The sequence below is a fragment of the Hyla sarda genome, chromosome 3 (genome assembly GCF_029499605.1).
Source record: "Hyla sarda isolate aHylSar1 chromosome 3, aHylSar1.hap1, whole genome shotgun sequence".
In the NCBI taxonomy this organism is placed as follows: domain Eukaryota; kingdom Metazoa; phylum Chordata; class Amphibia; order Anura; family Hylidae; genus Hyla; species Hyla sarda.
The window spans coordinates 42,297,679-42,305,969 of NC_079191.1; the positions used below are offsets into that span (position 1 = coordinate 42,297,679).

At 41.2% G+C, this 8,291-nt stretch overlaps 1 long non-coding RNA gene across 1 annotated transcript; it reads left to right on the top strand.

Annotated features, from left to right (window-relative positions):
• The first annotated feature begins 1,783 nt into the window (after positions 1 to 1,783).
• Positions 1,784 to 3,628, top strand: LOC130361306 (uncharacterized). The gene is made up of 4 exons (XR_008890955.1): positions 1,784 to 2,082; positions 2,417 to 2,489; positions 2,649 to 2,712; positions 3,567 to 3,628. It is a non-coding gene; the product is annotated as an uncharacterized LOC130361306 (long non-coding RNA).
• The last annotated feature ends 4,663 nt before the right edge of the window (positions 3,629 to 8,291 follow it).

Below are 8,291 nucleotides of genomic sequence, written 5' to 3' on the forward strand. Positions count from 1 at the left end.
ATAACTCTTATATTTCCATCCACAGACCCATATGAGGGCTTGTTTTTTGCGTCACCAATTTTACTTTGTAATGCCATCACGTACTTTACCATAAAATATACGGCACAACGAAAAAAAATATTATTTTTGTAAGAAAATTGAAAAGAAAACCGCAATTTAGCAAATTTTGGAAGGTTTTGTGTCTGTACACTTTATGGTAAAAATGACATGTTTTCTTTATTCTGTGGGTCAATACAATTAAAATGATACCCATGTTATATGCCTTTTTGTAATTGTACCGCTTTAAAATAATCTCAGGCTATTTTAACAAAATTAGTATGTTTCACATAGCCCTATTTTGACCACCTATACTGTTCTCAATATTCCGTTTACAGGGTGGTATGAGGGCTCATTTTTTGCACAATGATTTTTTTAAATACATTTTTGGGGGAATAAAATGTGACTATTTGACTTTTTTGTAACGCTTACGTTGTTCACCGCACGGGATAATTAACAATATATTTTGATAATTCAGACTTTTACGCACGCGGCGATACCAAATATGTTAAAAAAAATTTACACTTTTTTTTGGGGGTACATCTTTATTGGGAGAGGGGATTTTTTTTTTTTTTTTTACACTTTAATAGTCCCCATAGGAGACTATTTATTGCAATAATTTGATTGCTAAAACTGTTCAGTACTATGCATAGGGCATAGCACTGATGATTGTTATAGGTGATCTTCTGCTCTGGTCTGGTCGATCTCAGACCAGAGCAGAAGACCCCAGGAGATGGCCGGAGGCTGGTGAGGGGACCTCCGGCTGCAATGCTGGAGGATCGGATCCCCAAGGCATCGCTGCAGGCGATCCGATCATCCATTTAAAGTACCGCACTGCCTCAGATGCTGTGATCTGTATTGATCACGGCATCTGAGGGGTTAATGGCGGACATCCATGCAATCGTAGATGTCCGCCATTACCGGCGGGTCCCTGGCTATCAGCAGCCAGGACCTGCCGCACATGACACAAGCACCGTTCCGTTGCTTGCGGTCATGGCGGAGCGTAAATGTATGTCATGGTGCGTTATGTACCACCTCACCATGAAGTACATTTACATCCATTGTCGTTAAGGGTTTAAAGGGGTACTCCACTGGAAAACATTGTTTTTTTTTTTAAATCAACTAGTGCCAGAAAGTTAAACAGATTTGTAAATTATTTCTATTTACTTCTATTTAAAAATCTTAATCCTTCCAGTATGCTCCACAGAAAGTTGTGTAGTTATTTCCTGTCTCATTCACCATACCTGGTAAGACCAGCATATGGAGGGTTAAATTTATATGTTTATTTCCAATAGATTCCCCTTTGGGAATCCAAAAGAACCCTAATTTCCCATATACTACTTATTGGGATTAAAATTCCCATAAGCTTTATTGGTTTCTACACATGTTATATTAAAATCAAACAGCGCTGTTTGCTCCAATTATCCTTTTGATTATTGAATTTCCAGAGCAGACTTCTCTGCTAATTTCCTCCTTGCTTGTGAGTGCAGCTATCCTGTATGTCTGCAGGTCATACAGGGTTAATGCTTAGGAGCAGGAGCGCTGCCATATTTAAAATATCCACTCTGCCCCCCTCAACATGTTTCGCTACGACGTAGCGTTATCAAGAGGTAGCGGGCAACTGAGCGTGGATGCGATGTCTGTCATGTTTATAACCTCCGTTTGTGACATCACTGATAGAAAGCAGGATGTGTTATACAACCAATGAGCTGCAATTGTCAAATTGCAGGCAGCTCATTGGGTCAGCCCTTTTGATTGATGGGCTCTACCTCCATTAAGAGTACTACTCGAGGAACAGCCCTATTTTGTGGCATCCTTCTCAGGTCCGTTAACCAATCAATTCTTTTGTTTACTTGCTACGTCAGTGCATGACGTGAGTAGCGTAGTCTCGGCTGCGCGAACTCTTAATCTCTTTTCCTCGTCCCTGAGCTAGTCATCACGTGTGCGCACTCTCGTGTGCGCGAGCTGTTGGATATATGAGCTGTTGGATGTATTGAACGCTGTATGCGCAAACCAGTGTGCGCGAACTGTTAGAATCTTTTAAAGGTATATTACTCCATTATTCCATCTCTACATTAGGACCATATGCTTTAATATTTAAATAGGATTGCATTTTTTCTTTTTATCTTTTTTTCTTTTTTTCTTTTTTTAGGATAATTCTAGTCTAGAGTTGTGTAATGTCTTTTCAATGTTGAAAGGAGTGAGGGGAGGGGGAAGGGGGGGGGGGCGAAGGGAGAAGGGAAAGAAGAAGGGGGTGAGGGGGGGGGGACTGTATATTTTGATGACTGAATATTTTGATGACTAGATATTTTATTATTAAACTAGTTACCAAACAGGAAAATGAATTTTTTAACTTGTTCACTATTCTTTAACCAATTAGGCTTCCTCCATCAACCTCCTCCTCCACGGCAGCAAGGCACACCACCCCCATCGAACACCCCCATCCAGCTTAGGTGGGTATCTTTTCTGGGGGAGGGGGGGGGGAAGAGGGGGGAGGAAGGGGGGGGAGGAAGGGGGAGGGGGAGGGGGGATGGGGAGGGGGGGGGTAGGGGGGGGGAGGGGGTAGGGAAATCGAGTAACAATATTTTGTCTTTATGTTCCCTTTATACTAGACTAAACCTATTCATCAACCAACCCCCAAGGAGACCTCCACACCCCAAACCATCCTCTCCACAGGTGAGTATTGGATCGGCTGGATTATGCATATACACACGCAACTATGTACACATATATACTCATATACATATATACATAAATATACACCCATACATACAACCAAGCTCTAAGGATCTCTAATGGGTGTTGTAATTGATAATGGTATTACTTGGTTATTATAATGTTTAAGTTTACAGGGCGCTTACTTGTTTAATTCCAACAAAACCCACATTAAATTAATATAGGCACAACCCGCTTTCTAATCGTTCTTTACCTTCTTTTCTTTTCTACTCATAACACGACATCTGCTCTTGTGTAGTCTAGTGTTAAATTTTAATCTCATTGTTAAAAATATATATTGACTGAATGATGGACAGGCTAATTTTTAGAGGAAGGCGGAAAAAGTAAACCCTTCGTTAAGTCCATATGGGCTAAGGGTTTTAAGTCTATATATCCATGTAGCCTCCTCTCTTAACAATTTTTTGTCTAAGTTACCACCTCTCGGGCCTAGACTGGGTTTAAGAAAACCCCAAAACTTTAAATTTGACAAATCACCTTTATGTACCTCACGGGTATGTCTAGCTAGAGGAGTATCGGCACCCGTTCTAATTGTACTAAGGTGTTTAGAAATTCTCCTTCTCAGCTGTTGTGTAGTCTTCCCTACGTACATCTTAGGGCATCCGCATTCCACTATATAAACTACTCCAGTCGTCTGGCAATTAATAAAGTCTCTTATTTCATATTTCCGTCCGTCTGTTACATTAACAAATTCCTTTTTTTTGGGCATAAATTTACAGAAGTTGCATCCTCCACATGGATATGATCCTTTTACTTTTGATTTTAACCACATTGTTTCCGTTTTTTCTTCTTTATAGTGACTGTGTACCAGGCACTCTCTCACATTTCTGCCTCTGCGATAGGTCACACTAGGACCCACGGTAAGTACCTCCTTAAGGTCATTGTCCTCTAAGAGGATCGGCCAGTATTTTTTGAGAATCTCTAGAACCTGCTTGTTGCTTTGATCAAAGGTTCCTATACATCTCACTATTCGTGATTGTTCTCCAATCTTTTTTGGTCTCAATAGGTTCGCCCTTGGGGTGTCTCTAGCCCTCGCAAACGCACGATGCAGAATCTTTTTAGGGTAGCCCCTAGCTATAAATCGATGGTATAGAAGTTTGCTCTCCTCCAGGAAAGCAACTTCATTTGAGCTATTGCGTTTTGCCCTAAGGTATTGGCCTATAGGTATACCGCTTTTCAGAGGTCTCGGATGGAAACTTTGCCAGTTAAGGAAACTGTTGGTAGATGTGGTTGGTAGAAAAACCACATCTACAGAAAAACCACATCTACCAACAGTTTCCTTAACTGGAAAAGTTTCCATCCGAGACCTCTGAAAAGCGGTATACCTATAGGCCAATACCTTAGGGCAAAACCTCCCCATCCCCCCTCCCCCTCCCCCTTCCTCCCCCCTCTTCCCCCCCCCTCCCCCAGAAAAGATACTCACCTAAGCTGGATGGGGGTGTTCGATGGGGGTGGTGTGCCTTGCTGCCGTGGAGGAGGAGGTTGATGGAGGAAGCCTAATTGGTTAAAGAATAGTGAACAAGTTAAAAAATTCATTTTCCTGTTTGGTAACTAGTTTAATAATAAAATATCTAGTCATCAAAATATTCAGTCATCAAAATATACAGTCCCCCCCCCCTCACCCCCTTCTTCTTTCCCTTCTCCCTTCGCCCCCCCCCCTTCCCCCTCCCCTCACTCCTTTCAACATTGAAAAGACATTACACAACTCTAGACTAGAATTATCCTAAAAAAAGAAAAAAAGAAAAAAAGATAAAAAGAAAAAATGCAATCCTATTTAAATATTAAAGCATATGGTCCTAATGTAGAGATGGAATAATGGAGTAATATACCTTTAAAAGATTCTAACAGTTCGCGCACACTGGTTTGCGCATACAGCGTTCAATACATCCAACAGCTCATATATCCAACAGCTCGCGCACACGAGAGTGCGCACACGTGATGACTAGCTCAGGGACGAGGAAAAGAGATTAAGAGTTCGCGCAGCCCAGACTACGCTACTCACGTCATGCACTGACGTAGCAAGTAAACAAAAGAATTGATTGGTTAACGGACCTGAGAAGGATGCCACAAAATAGGGCTGTTCCTCGAGTAGTACTCTTAATGGAGGTAGAGCCCATCAATCAAAAGGGCTGACCCAATGAGCTGCCTGCAATTTGACAATTGCAGCTCATTGGTTGTATAACACATCCTGCTTTCTATCAGTGATGTCACAAACGGAGGTTATAAACATGACAGACATCGCATCCACGCTCAGTTGCCCGCTACCTCTTGATAACGCTACGTCGTAGCGAAACATGTTGAGGGGGGCAGAGTGGATATTTTAAATATGGCAGCGCTCCTGCTCCTAAGCATTAACCCTGTATGACCTGCAGGCATACAGGATAGCTGCACTCACAAGCAAGGAGGAAATTAGCAGAGAAGTCTGCTCTGGAAATTCAATAATCAAAAGGATAATTGGAGCAAACAGCGCTGTTTGATTTTAATATAACATGTGTAGAAACCAATAAAGCTTATGGGAATTTTAATCCCAATAAGTAGTATATGGGAAATTAGGGTTCTTTTGGATTCCCAAAGGGGAATCTATTGGAAATAAAGTTATTTCCTGTCTGACCCCAGTACTCTCTGCTGATACCTCTGTCCATTTTAGGAACTGTCCAGAGTAGCAACAAATCCCCATAGCAAACCTCTTCTACTCTGGCCAGTTCCTGATATGGACAGAGGTGTCAGCAGAGAGCAATGTAGTAAGACTGAAAGGAAATTCAAAAAGAAAAGAACTTCCTGTGGATCGTACAGCAGCTAAGTACTGGAAGGATACAATACAGTCATTTAGGTGCACTACTGTGGTAGATGTATACAATGACATTGGCTATCCCTCACTGATGTTAAAATCTAGACATTCACCAGTGTATCCTTATATGAAGGACATACCAGAGCCCGCACACCAACGCCAAGGTTTCTCAAATGGCACGGGACCTAACGCTAACCTACCTGTGCGTGAAAAGCAAAAACCAGGGGCCAGTGGGCAATTACAGCAGCACTAAGCCGACATGCAGCATGCTCCAAGTTCCCTCCAGCGTGACTGAGCAAACATACAATGGGAGGAGGGAGAGAGGCTACAAGCCCCACCCAAGTTGGCTGATATAGGTGCATGGCCTCACAGGTGCAACCCTAATGCTGCCTGGAAAGTGTTCAAGGCGCATTACATATGGAGTTTACACACCTCCAAGTATAAATTTTTAAACAACAACAAACGTGGTCTCAAATGGCTGGAGGTGCTCAACCCCAAATGCGGTTGTGCATTTATAATGGGGGAGCAGATCCTGCCCTTGTAGTCCATTGCTAGGGGCGATCCCCAGCATAAAAATGCATACAATGGAGGATGCCTGTAGCGGACTACAAGTGCCACAATAGAATCCTACACCAAATAAACGGTGTGGATGTGTAACAATTAGAATAATACAAAACAGAAATTTAGGTGCACAAATGGCACGGGACCTAACGCTAACCTACCTGTGCGTGATAAGCAAAAACCAGGGGCCAGTGGGCAATTACAGCAGCACTAGGTCAACATGCAGCCTGCTCCCAGTTCCCTCCAGTGTGACTGAGCACACATACAATGGGAGGAGGGAGAGACGGGCTACAAGCCCCACCCAAGGGATAGCCAATGTCATTGTATACATCTACCACAGTAGTGCACCTAAATTTCTGTATTGTATTATTCTAATTGTTACACATCCACACCGTTTATCTGGTGTAGGATTCTATTGTGGCACTTGTAGTCCGCTGCAGGCATCCTCCATTGTATGCATTTTTATGCTGGGGATCGCCCCTAGCAACGGACTACAAGGGCAGGATCTGCTCCCCCAGTATAAATGCACAACTGAATTTGGGGTTGAGCACCTCCAGCCATTTGAGACCATGTTTTTTGTTGTTGTTTAAGTACTGGAAGGATTAAGATTTTTTAATAGAAGTAATTTACAAATCTGTTTAACTTTCTGGCACCAGTTGATTTAAAATATTATTTTTTTCCAGTGGAGTAAGGATTGTACAAGAATGCCTATGTATTAGAAAATATCACAGATGAGAAAAAAAACACACAAAAAAAGGGGAAATTGTGATTTTTAGTAATTTGTTTTATTGATCTTTTACATCTCATATTAAAGAGAGTGAATAACATTACTGGACCCATCAGAGATAGACATGTTTTTCAAACAGTATGACAGGGAACAAAGGGCTGTGATAATACCCATGCTCTGTCAATGTGGTGACCAAATTGACAAATGACTGCCAGTCTATGTAGTCAATGATCTATTGTAGTCACAAGGTAACAGATTATATATTTTAGTTTTTTTTTTTTGCATATTTGTTCTAAATAATGATTACTTTGATGGGATATTTATTTTCACTGAACTCTTTAAGCTTCAAAGAAGATTACAGACTGAAAAATCCAAAATAACCTCTGTCTGTCTCTATAAAAAAAAATCAATCATGGTCAAAGAAAAGCAACATTTCACAGAATTTTTGTTGTAACACTTAAGAAAAAAAAGCATAAAAATATAAAAAAACACATTATTCAAATCATTTGTTTTCACAAACAATGATCCAACCTTCCTTAATTTGTTTTGAATTTGATGGCCAATTCTGATTTCTCTCTACACCTGCAGAAACACCAAAAAATTAAGCGTATTTGAATCAAAATCTATTTTATTAACAAACCCACAATGCACATAATAAAAAGCCAGTGAATTTACAAATAGCCAAAGTAAAATGCATATAGTAACAAGAGGAGATTAAACCCATGGTAATGGCTGCCAGAGCCCAAACACCCAACATTTCACACAGTCAAGGCTTCACCCGGGCTGTGGTCACCTGAGGGATAACTCACCCATATATACAATTAAGCTGATCAAACAAAAACCATAATAAATCACTGACAGCTGTTAATTAGTCACCTGAGATAGCAGAAGACTGCTCCACGGTCCGTGGTAACCATAGACTGGAACTACGTCACCCAGGTCTCGCAATACAATATCAAAGTTTGGCGAACCACCTACCTGGTCAGCGTTTCCTCCGCTACCAATCAGGAACACAGCAATGAGTGCGTCACAGAGAGAAGGGCAGGGGAGTTGTCACAATCACACCCGTCCAGCCAATAGAGAGAGTGTGATGGTGCAAGGTTTAAAGCCACCAGACCTTTGGGTATCCACTACCAATCCCAGCAAGTCACCAAATTAACCCTTTGATAAACGTGTTTCACCAGAGCTTCCATTAGAAAGGTGAGCTCCTATATTTAGAGATCAAAGACCAGAGCTGATTAATTAAACATTTAATCTGGAAAAAAGGCTTCACAGTGCTATGTATAAAATAAACAAATGACTTAGAGGTCTAAAAATATATAAAAGAGTTCAGCAAGACAAGTTCAGAAAACAAAAATAAAGTCCTTACAGCATAATGGTATAGCAGTCCTTGTGAGTCAAGCTGTATCTTAGGATTTCTTGTCAGCTTTTGCCACAGGCTTGAAC